Raw genomic sequence first — 15,347 nt, forward strand, 5'->3', positions numbered from 1 at the left:
GTCGAATTTATTGTCTGAAGAATTCCATGTTAATTCAACAATTCTGATTTAATGGAAGTTATTGATGAAATAGTTCGATACAATTGAGCCTAGGATGCTGTTCTGAGAAACTTTTGCAGTGATACCTCCAAGTGGGATTTTTTATTTTCAGCAAATACAACAATCTTCTTTTATGCAAGTTTTAGAATAAGCTACAGGAAGGTTTTTCATAATTTCTACCAACAATTTTAACAGGGCTATTTACTCAGTCAAAAGCTAATGATCTTAAGAAAGTCACCTCACACAAAGATTCAGAATTAATCACATTTGCACCAAGGCTATAATTAGTAATAGTGGCAGGTATTGGTTAATGTCAAACACAGAGAAGTCATTCTCAAAATAATCTGGGTATTATGTCTACAGTGAATTGGGAGAACTGGCTCACAGATTAATCAAACAAAGGCATCAATTTCTGAGTGTATCTCAGCACCAATGTCCCATAAAAGAGCATAACAAATTGCATATCAACAGCAAGAAATAATCCCAGAATTTTCAGTACTAACTCAGAATCCTCTTACATTTCATGACATTAGGTCTTCGGCAAGACTACCTTCTAAAGATTACCACCTAAATCCTCACTCAGAAGTAGTGATCCAGCAATGCTTAGAAGAAACACTTAATGTACTCTGAGTAAGGGGTTTCAATATCAAATATCAATAGTATCTTGGTGGCACCACCATGAGCCAAACTGGTTAAGTCCTGAAAGAGGTACAGTCGACGTACCCCATCCGTTATTTATTTTTATACACACATTCTTTCTCTCACTCTCCTATTTCTCCCTGTCTCTCTGACTATACCCCTTGCCCATCCTCTGGGTTCCCCCCCACCCCCCGTCTTTCTCCCTGGGCCTCCTGTCCCATGATCCTCATATCCCCTTTGCCAATCACCTGTCCAGCTCTTGGCTCCATCCCTCTCCCTCCTGTCTTCTCCTATCATTTTGGATCTCCCCCTCCCCCTCTCAGATCTCTTACTAACTTTTCCTTCAGTTAATCCTGACGAAGGGTCTCGGCCTGAAATATCAACTGTACCTCTTCCTAGAGGTGCTGCCTGGCCTGCTGTGTTCACCAGCAACTTTGATGTGTGTTGCTTGAATTTCCAGCATCTGCAGAATTCCTGTTCTTTACATCCTTAAAGATACAGCTTTCAGATTAAGCCTGCAGCACTGAGTAAACCAACACAAGCCATAAACTCACTTAACCTCATCCTCACCAAGCTATCTCCCATGAATAAGATGTGACAGCATTGCTAGAAGTGACAACCTTACAGAAACAGAATCCCGTCATTACACCTTCCACTGTATTTTGCAGTACTGTACTCAAGCTAAATGGAAAACACTTAGAACAGATCTGGTAGCTCAAAACTAATCATCAACTTGGCACTACAGACTAGGTGCAGTAATACTGCTACAATTAGAATGCTACATTTTGCGTGCCACAGCTCCTGAGGAGACACTGGAATGTGTAGAGGGAGAGAGTGTTTAAAATAAGGGAGCAGGAGCAGTTGGCACATTTTGCCCACCACAGTTCCCAAGCAGACACTGGTTTGTGCATAATTAGGCAGTTGGCAAGATCCAATAGAAAGACACGCGCAAAATGCTGGAGGAACTCAGTAGGTCAGATGGCATCCATGGAAAAGTCAATGCTTTGGGCTGAGACCCTTCATCAGGACCTGATTTTGCAAAGTGATTTCAGGGAATTAGGTGCCAGGTTAAAGGACAGGACCCCCAAGGCTGATCTCAGGATTGCTACCCATGCCATGAGTTAGGAAGGTCAGAAAAAGGAAGACCATACAGTTTAATACATGGCTAAGGAGGTGGTGCAGGATGAAGAGCTTCAGATTTTTGGATCATTGGGCTCTCTTCTAAGGAAGGTGAGGCCTGTACATAAGGAACAGTTTGCACCTGAACTGGAGCGAGCCGAATATCCTAGCAGGAAGGATTACTGGTGCCGCACAAGGGGAAGTTTAAACTAGAGTTGCAGGGGACAACAGATAATGGAGTGACTGTGGAGAAAGATATTGTTAAGCCTACATACAAAGTCAGGAATCAAAAGGTTGAGCATGGTGGAACTAATATTCTGAGCTGTTTATAGTTCAATGCAAGGAGCACTGTAGGAAAGACAGGATGAGCTTAGGGCATCAATCAGCAAGTGGAATTATATTGCAGCCATTAGTGAGACTTGGTTGCAAGAGAGGCAAGATTGGCAGCTCAATGTTCCATTGCTTTAGACATGATAGAACTGGAGGGGTTAAAGGGGGAAGGGTGGCATTACTAGTCAAGGAAAATATCATCACAGTGCTCAGGCAGGATAGACTGGAGAGCCCGTTTATGGGTAGCTCCATCTTGGACACTAGCCTACAAAGTACCCATAACATTTTTAGGGAGCGGTGTCTCAGAAAGGTAGCACCCATTATCAAGGACCTCCAGCACCCAGGGCATGCCCTTTTTTCACTGTTACCATCAGGTAGGAGATACAGAAGCCTGAAGGCACACACTCAACGATTCAGGAACAGCTTCTTCCACTCTGCCATCTGATTCCTAAATGGACAATGAAGCTTTGGACACTAGCTCACTTTTTTTAAATATAAGGTATTTGTTTTTGCACATATTTTTAAAATTTATTCAATATACATAATTGATTTACTTGTTTATTTTTATGTTTTATTTTATTTATTATCATTATGGTTTTTTCTCTCTCTCTCTGCTAGATTATGTATTGCATTGAACTGCTGCTGCTAAGTTAACAAATTTCACATCACATGCCAGTGATAATAAACTTGATTCTGAACTGAGCAATAAGAAAGGTATGACCACATATAATAGAATTATATTATTGACCACCCAACAGTCTGCAGATTTAGAGCAGCAAATTTGTCGAGAGATCATAGGCACTTTGCAAAAAACATAAGGTTGTGATAGTAGGCAATTTTAACTTTCCACTTATTGACTGGGACTCCCATACTGTAAAAGGGCTGGATGGGAAAAAGTTTGTCAAATGTGTACAGGAAAAATTTCCTTAATCAGTACATAGAAGTCCCAACTAGAGAGAGTGCGATACAAGATCTCTTATTGGGGAATGACACAGGGAAGATGACAGAAGTTTGTGTAAAGGAAAACTTTGCATATAGTGATCATAATGCCAATAATTTCAAGGTAATAATGGAAAAGGTCTGGTCCAGTCCTTGGGTTGAGATTCTAAATTGCAGAAAAGCCAATTTTGATGGTATCAGAAAGGACCTGGCAAGTGTGGATTAGGACAGGTTCTTTTCTGGAAAGTGTATACTTGGTTAAGTGGGAGGCCTTCAAAAGTGAATTATTTTTTTTTAAAAAAGAGTGCAGGTTAGTATATTCCTGTCAGAATAAAAGGCAAAGATAACAGGTTTAGGAGACATTGGTTTTTGAGAGATATTAAACCTCTGGTTAAGAAAAAGAAGGAAGTGAATACCAGGTATTGGCAGATAGGAACAAATGAGATACTTGGGTATTGAAATGCAAGGAAATACAAGGAGGATATTAGGAGGGCTAAAAGACATGAGGTTGCTCTAGCAGACAAGGTGAAGGAAATCCTACAGGCTTCTATACATATATTAAGAGCAAAGAGGTAGCAAGGGATAAAATTGGTCCTCTATGTGTAGAGCCAAAAGAGATGGCGGGGGGGGGGGGGGTGTTTGGAGATCTTGCATGAATATTTTGGATCAGTATTGACTCACAGACAGAGACACACACAGAGTCTATCGAAGTGAGGCAAAGCAGCAGCTGTATGGACCCTATACAGATTACAGAGGAGAAAGTGTTCACTGTCTTGAGGCAAGTTAGCGTGGGATAATTCCCCTAGGCCTGACAAGGTGCTCCCTCAGACCCTGTGGGAAGCTTGTGCAGAAATTGCAGAAGCTCTAACATCCTTAGGGATGAGATGCCGGAGGATTGGAGGATAGCTAATGTTGTTCAGTCGTTTAAGAAAGGCTGTAAGAATAAGCCAGGAAATAATAGGTCAGTGAGTCTGCCATCAGTCATGGGAAAGTTCCTGGAAGGTATTCTAAGGGACAGATATACAAGTATTTGGATAGACAGGGACTCATTACAGATAGTCAAAATAGCTTTGTGCGTGGCAAGCCATTTCTAATGAATCCTAGAGTTTTTTTGAGGAAGTTACCAGGAAAGTTGATGAAGGCAAGGCAGTACATAGACCTTAGCAAGGTCTTTGACAAGGTCTTGCATGAGGAGGGGGGGGGGGAAGGTGGCTGAGAAGGTTCATCGCATGCCATTCGAGAAGAGGTAGAAAACTGAATTAGACACAAGCTTCAGGTAAAAAGCCAGTGAGTGGTAATAGATGGTTGCCTCTTCAGCTGCAGGCCGGTGACTAGTGGCGTGTCACAGGGATCGGTATTGGGTCAGTTGCTGGTTGTCACCTATATCAACAATCTGTGTAAAAATGTGGTAAACTGGATCAGATTTGTAAATGACACCAAGATTGGGGATGTAGTGGCCAGTAGGTAAGATTATCAAAGCCTGCAGCGAAATCTGGACAAGCTGAAAAATAAATGGGTTGAAAAATGGTAGATGAAATTTATGGCAGCAAGTGTGAGGTGTTGCACTTCAGGAGGACCATCGAGGCTAGGTTTTACACAGTGAGTGGTAGGGCGTTGAGGAGGGTGATAAAACAGAGGGATCTGGGAATATAGATCCATTATTTCTTGAAACTGGAGTCACAAGCAGATAGGGTCATAAAGAAAGCTTTGTTGTGATGTGAAAAAAGTGACATGAGGGATACTGAAGCTAGTTAATTTAGAAGTGTTTTATTCAAAAAAACGAGCAGCTGGCATCATATTGAGGCCTCCCAACCCAATATTATATAACATTTTCATATACTAGTTACGAAGTATCTACAATGCTCCGTTATAATTACAGATAGTTTTCACACACCACCTTCTTTGCACCCACACTCTAAACACTCAAAATGAATGCTAATCTCCACTGACTAGGCCACATTCATGCATGTGCTGGCATCTGAGGTCTAATGTTTTGAGCTGCATTTAAATCGAATCTGTAATCCACACTCAAACCTGAAGATTGGTTGCTAGTGAAATTAATATTTGCTATATTCCCTATCTCCGGAATACACCCCAACCTACTGAGTTCAGGAGTTGGGATGTTATGCTGAAATTGTATGTGACGTTGATGAGACCTAATTTGGAGTATTGTATACAGTTTTGGTCACCTAACTACAAGAGAGATGTAAAGAAGATTGAAAGAGTGCAGAGAAAATTCACAATCACATTGCCAGGACTTGAAGACCTGTGTTAAAGGGAAAGGTTGAATAGGTTAGTATATTAGTCCCTAGAATGTAAAAGACTGAGGGGAGATTTGATAGAGGTATACAAGATCATAAAGGGAGACAGTAAATGTAAGCAGGCTTTTTCCACTGAAGTTAGATGAGGCTACAACTAGAGGTCATGGATAATGAAATGTTTAAAGAGAACATGATGGGGAAACTTCTTCGGACAGTAGTGAGAGTGTGGAACGAGCTGCTAGTTCAAGTGGTAGATGCGGGTTTGATTTCAGCGTTAAAGAGAAATTTGGATAGGTACGTGGACGAGAGGGGTATGGAGGGCTATAGTCTGGGTGCAGGTCAATGGGACGAGGCAGATTAAAGGTTCACAGAGATGGGCTGAAGGGCCTGCTTCTGTGTAGTGTTCTATGACTCTAGTCGAACCACGGCCTGATATATTCCTCATTCTACCTCTGCAATCAAATCAAAGAATCAATACTGCCCAATTAGGAGTGCAGAAAGTCATGCCAACAACAGCATGAGGCATACCTAAAAATGAGATGCCAAATTGGTACAGCTGTTCCATATGACATGTGCTAAACAGCAAGAACATGCCAAATGCCACAGGCCAAAGTAAGCTATCTCAGATTAAGACAAACTCTGCCTTTTGCCATTACAGGTAAGGCAATTAAACAGAGAACAGGAGGTGATTCTAAGAACATGCAACACACAAAGTTGCTGGTGAACGCAGCAGGCCAGGCAGCATCTCTAGGAAGAGGTACAGTCCACGTTTCAGGCCGAGACCCTTCATCAGGACTAACTGAAGGAAGAGTTAGTAAGAGATTTGAAAGTGGGAGGGGGAGGAGGAGATCCAAAATGATAGGAGAAGACAGGAGGGGGAGGGATGGAGCCAAGAGCTGGACAGGTGATTGGCAAAAGGGATATGAGAGGATCATGGGACAGGAGGCCCAGGGAGAAGGAAAGGGGGGGGGGGACCCAGAAGATGGGCAAGGGGTATAGTCAGAGGGACAGAGGGAGAAAAAGGAGAGTGAGAGAAAGAATGTGTGTATAAAAAATAGTAACAGATGGGGTACGAGGGGGAGGTGGGGCATTAGCAGAAGTTAGAGAAGTCAATGTTCATGCCATCAGGTTGGAGGCTACCCAGACAGAATATAAGGTGTTGTTCCTCCAACCTGAGTGTTGCTTCATCTTTACAGTAGAGGAGGCCATGGATAGACATGTCAGAATGGGAATGGGATGTGGAATTAAAATGTGTGGCCACTGGGAGATCCTGCTTTCTCTGGCGGACAGAGCGTAGGTGTTCAGCAAAACGGTCTCCCAGTCTGCGTCGGGTCTCGCCAATATATAGAAGGCCGCATCGAGAGCACCGGACGCAGTATATCACACCAGCCGACTCACAGGTGAAGTGTTGCCTCACCTGGAAGGACTGTCTAGGGCCCTGCATGGTGCTAAGGGAGGAAGTGTAAGGGCATGTGTAGCACTTTTTCCGCTTACAAGGATAAGTGCCAGGAGGGAGATCAGTGGGGAGGGATGGGGGGGACGAATGGACAAGGGAGTCGCGTAGAGAGCGATCCCTGCGGAAAGCAGAGGGAGTGGGGGAGGGAAAGATGTGCTTAGTGGTGGGATTCTTGATTCTAAGAACATTGTAGTTTTTAAACAGTGAGAAGAATATCCAAAGGCTAGATATTGATATATCCTGGGCTACACAAGGCAATGGCAGATGGAATTTAATAAAGTATGAGGGTGAAGCATTTTGGGGAGACAATGAGGCAGGAACCAACATCTAAATAGTAGGGTCCTAGGGAGTACCGAGGAATAGAGGGGCCTTGAAAAACAAGTCTAACGAATGTTGAAGGAGGTGCAATTGGTAAATAACATGATTAAAAATTTATAGGTTACTGACTTACATTAATCAGAGCACAATATACAAAAGCAGGTAAGGCATTATTTTACAATAGACTCAGTTATAGTACTTCATGCATTTCTGGCCAACATACCATAGGAAAGAAATAATAGCGCTAAAAATAATGTGGGGGAGATTCACCAGGATGTTGCCTGGGATGAAGCATTTCAGCCTGGGATGAAACATTTCAGTGATCAGCAGAGACTGGGTAGGCTGGATTTAATTTTTGCTGGAATTGAGGAAGCTAAGAGTGGACCTGATAGAGGTATATAAAGCTAAGATGAGAATTAATGAGGTAGACAGTGAGAATTTTTTCCCATGACCAGAAGGTACAGTTTAGGATGAGAAATAAGAGGATTAAGAGGGGATCTGAGGAAGAATATTTTCAATGATTGGTAGAATCTAACCACCAGTGAGGTGGAGAAAGATGGAGAAAGAAGTAGAGGCATGGGTTTGGACCTAGTGATGGGAAATGAAATTAATAGTGATAGGCACTTGATAGTAGGACAAAGGGCCTTTTGCTATTTTATACAACGGTAACTCCATGGCATATCCATTCTCAACAATGGCGAGGATCAGCTTGTGACTGCTAAAATCAAGGCTGAAGCTGTCACAAGCATTTTCAGTGAGATGTGCCAAATGGAACACCCAACTCAAGCTTCCATGATCCTTTCCATTGTTGAAATTGCCCTTTTGCCATTCACGTGACAAAGAAACAGCTGAGAGGACTGTAAATATTAAAGACTATTAAACCAGGTAACACCTTGCCTTTAATAGTGAAAAGCTGAACTCCAAAAGTAATAGAAATATATTCAAATTGTTCAAGTACAGCGACAACACTGGTAATAACATGACAATATGGAAAATTGCCCATGTATATTCCATTCAAAAAGGACATCTCTTATTTTCTTAACCACCACCCAATCTACTCTCAATCACAATGTACAGTGCTGCTGACAGTGCCATCAAAAATCTCTGATTCATTAATAGCTCATTCAATTATGATCAGTTAAGATTTTACCAGGGGCTCTCAAGCATCACAATCTTGGTCTAAGCCTGGACCAAATAACTGAATTCCAGAGACAGAGAGTAACCAGCCCTGATATCAAGGCAGCAAATGGGCAACTATGAAATGCAGGATCCCTGATTAAACAAAGTCAATAAGCACCAAGATTAAAACACTCCAATGCTTAGAGCCATGACTCAGACAAATATGCTTGCAGCTGTTAAGAATCAATTCATTCCAGCATCAGAACATCCCTGCAGAAAATCCTCAGGGCAGCTTTCTAGGCTCAGTGACCTTCATCTACTTCGTCGATGATTTCCATCAAGAAATCAAAGGTGAGTTTACTTACTGATAATTAGTAATAATGCTAATTGATAATGAGCAGAATACTCAATTTCATTTGCAGCTCAAGCCCAGACAACATTCAGGTATACCAACAATCTGCTGGAGGGATTCAACTGGTTGAGCAGCATTTAGGAGGGAAAAGAAACTGCTGACATCAAGTCCAAAATCCTGCATCTGTTCTGGTGCAGGCTATTGATCCAAAACATCAATAATTCCTTTCCACCACAGATTCTGCTTGACCTGCTGAGTTACTCCAGCAGATTGTTCGTTGTTGCTGCAATCTGGAGTTACTTGTGCCTCCAACATTCAGGCATGGCTCAAATGGCAATTAACTGGAATGCTATCAAATTACCAAGCAGTCACAGTCTCACCACCTACAGTAGATATTCAGTGGCATTATCATTACTGAGCCCCATTATCAACAGTGAGTCACGATTATTCTGATATTCATCTGGACATGCCACATAATCACAGCAGCAATCAGAGCTGGTCAGAGTTTGGCTACTCTGAAGTGAATGCCTCACCTTCTGACATCCAAATTCTAACGCAGGGTCTCAATCCAAATACCACATTATACCCTTTCCCACTCGATACTGCTCGACCTGCTGAATTATTCCACAGTTGCTTGTTGTTCCAAATTCCAGCACCTGCAGTCTTTTTGGTCTTTCAACTATCTATAAGGCACATTCAAGGAGTGTGACAAAATAAGAATAAAGAAAAATTATGATGCTACAAATCTGAGATGAAAAACAAAAATTGCTGGAAATACTCAGCAGGCCCAAGAGCATTTGTGAAGAAAGAAACAGGAAAACTTCAGGGGAGGAAACAAAGGAAATTTCCATGATAGAGAAGGGAACCAAGAGAAAATGGATGATAATGTAGATGTTGGCATGAGAAGCGGAAGAAGGCTTGGTAATGGCAACTAATTTGTCAGGGGGTACTACAAATGGACACAGAATATCGGAGAAAGAAACAACAAAAAACATGTTGGAATCGTGAAGTGCAGAACACTGCAGTTGCTAGAAATCTGAAATAAGGCAATTTTGGAAAAGTCAACCAGGTCAAATAGCATTGGTGGAGAGACAAAAATTGATTTAAATCAGAGCCGGGCACGGAATGAGAAGCAAAACACCGAAAGTTTGAAACAGAAAACACTCAGTAAACTGAATGGTGTTGGCAGAGAGAGGAAAGCAGAGCTAATGGCCCCGGCCAATTACCATGAAAGGTTATCAACCCAAAACACCAACCCTTCCCCTGAGCCAGAGATATCACCAAAGCACTTCTAATGTTTTCTGGTCCAACTACAACAAATCAATTCTAACACAAACAAAAATTATTGTTGATCTAAGTCTGTTGAATTCATGGCAGTGACGGAAGATAAAATGCTGTGTCTAAGCCTATAGCGTAAGGGGCCAAATAAACAGAAGTTAGAGTGGGAAAGCAAATTAAAATAAAGGACAACTTACTGACTAAACAGCAGTTCTGCAACACCTCATCCAACCTGCATTTAGTTTCCATTATCACTTGCATCAAATGTAGCACACTAAATTGAAAGTAGTGCAAGGGAATTGCTGTTACATCAACAAAGAGGCTTTAAGAAGTGGAAAGGGAAGTACAAGTTAAGCACTGCATCTCCCATGGTTATGTGGGAAGAAATTGTAAGAAGGGGGACAAATGTTGGTGAAAATGAAACAGAATAGTTTTTTTTCTAAAAAGTACTGGGTGTGGGTGGTACATAAGGTAGTGGTAGGGAATAAAGTGGAAGTCTCCAGAATTGCCTGCATCAGTCTTGTTCCAACCTTACAAGTATTGAAACCATGCAAGAAAAAGCCACCTACTCAATTGGTACTCCATTCACAATTTAAACATATTCTATCAGACTTTTGCACCACATCACAGCTTGGTATGGAAACTGCTATGCCCAAGACCAAGAAGTTGCTGAGTTGCAAATACAGCCCAGACATCATTCAAACCAATCTTCCTTTCAATTATTCAGTCTACACTTCCCATTGCCTCAAGAAAGCAGCTAGTACACTCAAGAACCCCTCCCACTCTTATCACTTTCTTTACTCCCCTCTCCCATTAGGCAAAAGATACAAAAACTTGGAGCATGAACCACCAAATCGACAATTTCTATTCCACTGTTATCAAACTCAAACAGACTACTCATCTGCGAAAAGATGAACTTGCGATCACCCAATATGCCTCACTCAATGTTGCCTTTGCACTTTATTTACCTACCTGCATAGCACTTTCTCTGTAACTGTAAATCTACATTCTGCATTTACTATTTTTGTTTTTACAACTTCAGTTTAATTATATATGACACAATCTGTCTGGATGGCATGCAAAACAAATGCTTTTTACTGTATTACAGGACAAGTACCAATAACATGCACACCCATTCAGACTTGGAATTATATAGTCAGTCCTTTACGGTCACTAGGTCCGGGAGCTTCCTGATCACCAGAACTGCATTCAACACAAGGATTGCAGTGGTTGAAAACAGCAGCTCACTATACAAGGGCAACTAAGAATGGGTAATAAATGTTAGTTTAGTGACCTGCTGAATAACGAAGAAATAAAACTGAAGAACAAACACGTTAACTAAATGCCAATTGATCATATCAAAAATCCCTTCCATAAACTTTTCTTTTGGGACTGTAATTGACTGTCCTCTTTCTAAACACCATGGAAAATGAACTGTACCTACCCTGTTGAAATACACAATATATAAAGACAATTTTCCCCTTCTGGCATTGCAAATGAATGAAAACAGCTTGGTTATTGACAAGTATTCAGCCACTTCTCACCAATATGTAAAGTGACAGTAGATACCTCAGAAGGCCAAAACAGATCAACAATAACATTTCCAGAAGTTGGTTTGAAGAAAATGCTTTATCCTATGCCACTTTCTTGTTCAACTTTCAAGAAACTCTTAGATAGGTAAATGGAGCTTAGAAAAATAGAGGGCTATGCGTTAGGGAAATTCAAGGCAGCTACTAGAGTAGGTTACATGGCCAGCACAACATTGTGGGCCGAAGGGCCTGTAATGTGCTGTAGATTTTTTATGTTCTATTTCTAACTTCACTAGAGATTAAATGACTATGCAATTCATGATTGAGCTGTGAAACTTTGATCTAATGTACCAGATGAAAATTCTCCCAAAGGTTTCCTGATCCCAGGGTGTCTTTGTGCATGAATCAGTGAAAATTATTGTACAGGTTCAACAAGCAGTTTGGAAAGCAATTGCTATGTTCACCTTCATTGCAAGAAGACTTCAGTACAAAAGTAGGGATACAGATACACTCTCAGTGACCACTTAATTACGTACCTCTTGTACATAATAAAGAGACCACTGAGTGTATGTTTGTGGTCTTCAGCCGCTGTAGCCCATCCACGTCAAGGATTGGCCAGCTGGGTGTTCAGAGATGCTCTTCTACACACCACTGTTATAATGCATAGCTATTTGAGTTACTGTTACCTTCCTGTGCCCTTGAAGCAGTCTGGCCATTCTCCTCTGACCTCTCTCATAAACAAGGTGATTTCACCCACAGAACTGCTGTTTACTGGATGTTTTGTTTTTACACCATGCAGTGTAAACTCCAGAAACTGTTATATGTGAAAAACCCACAAGATCAGCAGTTTTTGAGATATTCTAACCACCCCATCTGGTACTAACAATCACTTTACGGTCAAAGTCATTTAGATCACATTTCTTCCCTATTTTGTTGTTTGTTCTGAACAACTGAACCGCTTGCTTTTATGCACTGAATTGCTACCACATGATTGGCAGATTACATAATTCATTAACCAGCAGGTATATACGTGTATAAAGCAGCCACTGAGTGTTTGTTTCAACAATGTACAGCTCTGCTAAGACAAGCTGTAGAACTGTGTTCAGATCTGCTCTCCACCTAAAGATATACCTGTAATAGAATGCAAAGTTCACATACTCACTCCCGAGACAGCTAGTTTATCATATGAGAAGAGGTTAAGCAGACTAACCTTGTGAAAGAATGAGAGGCGATCTCAATGAAACATACAGAATATTTTGGGCAACACACACAAAATGCTAGAGGAACACAGCTGGCCATACAGCATCTACGGAAAGGAATAAACAGTCAATGTCTCTGACCAAAACCTTTCATACAAAATTATTTTGTGAGGTTTAGTGGGATAACCACAAAGTTAGTTTTCTACGACTGTCTAGAAAGAGAACAATTAGTTACAGTCGCAAAAAGAACAGCCATTCAGAAGAGAAAAGAAATTTATTCACACAAACAACAGGAATTCTGCAGATGCTGGAAATTCAAGCAACACACATCAAAGTTGCTGGTGAACGCAACAGGCCAGGCAGCATCTCTAGGAAGAGGTACAGTCGACGTTTCAGGCCGAGACCCTTCGTCAGGACTAGGGACTTCGTCCTGACAAAGGGTCTCGGCCTGAAACATCGACTGTACCTCTTCCTAGAGATGCTGCCTGGCCTGCTGCGTTCACCAGCAACTTTGATGTGTGTTGCAAAGAAATTTATTCATCCAGATTGGGCGGGAGGGGGGTTCATGGGGAAGAGAGAAGAGAAGTATTATCATTGGAATTCACTACTGAACAAGGTTACGGAAGCGCAGATGCTGACTATATTCAAGGGAAAGATAGATTCTTAGATCTCAAGTCAATGAAGACATATAGAGAAGTGCTGGAAGATGGTCCTGGGGTATAAACTTGATCATACTGCACAATGGGGCCGAATGACTACTTCTATTCAGACTTCCACTAAGTCACACAGCAAGGAAACAGGTCCTTCAACCCACTTTGTCCAACTATCAAGTACCCATTTACACTAAAACCATTTACCATCACTTGATCTTGTCTTGACAACTCAAATGCTCAGCTAAATATGTAAATAAATCTCTGCATCCACCACTCTGTTAGCCAGTGCATTCAAAGTCCAAACCACCACCTGGGTGAAAAAAAAATCAGTATTTCTTCCCTAAATCTCTTACTCCTTACCATAAACTCATATCTTCTGGTTATGGACAATGCAGAAAAATCCCTAGGGTCTATCTATTTTAATACTATCATAATTGAATACAATTCTAACACATTCCCTAACTCTCTCAGCCTTCTCTCCAAAAATAAACCAGCCAATCTACCCAATATCTTTCTTAAGCACTGTCTATACTCCTAAAGGATCTCCTTCAAACTTTTTGAACGGTACATATGTTACTGTACCAGATTCATTTTCTTGCAGGCATCTACAGGAAAATAAAGAAATATAATAGAATTTACAAAAAAACTACATAAACAGACTGATAAACCATTGTTCAAAAGACATTATGTAAATAATTAAAAAGTAAACAAATAAAACTTGTGACTTGCAGAGTCCTTGGAAGTGGATCATGAAGTCAGTTAATGTGAGTGAGGTTATTCACGCTCTATGCCTAGCACAATTTTTTTTTAATCAAATCCTTGCTATTCCCTGACATCGAAGTTTTCTCAGTCTTGCTCTTCTTGTGCTTTACCCGTAGGGAAACATGCTGGCCCCTATCTTTCAGTTTCATTTTTAAAATATTCTACCTATAGGATGTCGATTTACCCACAAGTATTTGCTATCAGATTACATGTCAGATCGCGTCGCATGACATTGAAATTATCTTTTCTCCTTTTCACGACCTTAATTTCCAAACCACCCTTACCCCTGCCTATAATTACGATGAAACCGTCCTACACACTTCCCTTCTCCAACTCCTCCCTTCCACATCATCTACACCCTTCCCTCTATTCTACCTCCCTTCACCTTTTCCGATTCTTCATCAACTCTCTTCCACAGGACCCACTTTCCTCCCCTTCTCCTGTTGCTCATTACCCCAGTCTCTTCCTTCTGTAAGACTCCTGCACCTCTGCTACCTCTCCGCCTTAGTGCATTTCCCCACTTGTCAATCTCCCCCACCCAACGTCATCTTCCTCGTTTTCATTCCGCCCTGCCCAGATCTTCCTCCACCCCAGTACAAACCCACCCGACTTACCCTCCTACTCACCATGCCCTTAACCCCTTTTCAGTCCCTCTCCCAATTTCTTACCGTCTCGACCTCTGTATCTGCGTCTCCCAAAACAAGCTCCCTCACTTCCGCTCCTGCGCACTGCGGATTCACCGGCGTCTCGCGCGGCCGCTCATTACGGGGGGAGGGCAGCCTTAGCACCGAACAGAAACCAAGTCCGGGTTCTCCCGAACTAACGCCGGCGCGGCTCTTTTTTTGATTCCGCACGAAGTCCCTTCACACACCCTCCAGCTGTGCCTCCAAAATGGCGGAGAGCACAGCTTCGAATGAGCTTTGGCGCTCGAGCTTCCCCCACCCGTCTCTTGAACCTGCGGTTCAGTTCTCGGGTTCACTCACGGGAGCCTGATGTCTGAGCAGAATTTGTTTAGAGGAAACTAATGGACGGACCGGCAACATGGTTTTGGCTGGGACGCCGGCTCCACCGCGCACCGCTTCGGAGCTCCTCACAAAATGGCAGACGCCGCACCGGCTTCTCCGCTGGAAAGGTCAGCCGCCTATGAACCGGAATCGTTTATTCAGTCGCCACGTTACCATGGTGACCGTCCAGCTCTGGCCTTTTCTACAGCAACCCCATTGCCACCATTTTAGGATAAGCTTTTCAATTGAAAATCTTTCACTGTAAGTATCTGAACTAAAACTAAGAATTGAGTTCTATCGTATTCTCATTAATTAATGGTCCAAAAGTGTCACCACCACAGGGAGAAGTA

The 15,347-nt window shown here is 41.9% G+C and overlaps 1 protein-coding gene across 8 annotated transcripts in view; it reads right to left on the bottom strand.

Moving 5' to 3' along the window:
• Positions 1-15,120, bottom strand: part of ark2n (arkadia (rnf111) N-terminal like PKA signaling regulator 2n) — a 100,453-nt gene extending 85,333 nt beyond the window's left edge. For 5 of the 8 annotated variants that reach the window (XR_011885811.1, XM_072256568.1, XM_072256570.1 and 2 more), the window contains exon 1: positions 14,662-15,120. The gene's annotated coding sequence lies outside the window, so the exon portion shown is untranslated. Of the gene's footprint in view, positions 1-12,589; positions 12,686-14,661 lie in introns of all 8 variants that reach the window. The other 3 variants (XM_072256572.1, XM_072256571.1, XM_072256575.1) reach the window with 2 other exon arrangements.
• Between the last annotated feature and the right edge of the window lie 227 nt (positions 15,121-15,347).

This window comes from Mobula birostris, chromosome 4 (assembly GCF_030028105.1).
Source record: "Mobula birostris isolate sMobBir1 chromosome 4, sMobBir1.hap1, whole genome shotgun sequence".
Taxonomy (NCBI): domain Eukaryota; kingdom Metazoa; phylum Chordata; class Chondrichthyes; order Myliobatiformes; family Myliobatidae; genus Mobula; species Mobula birostris.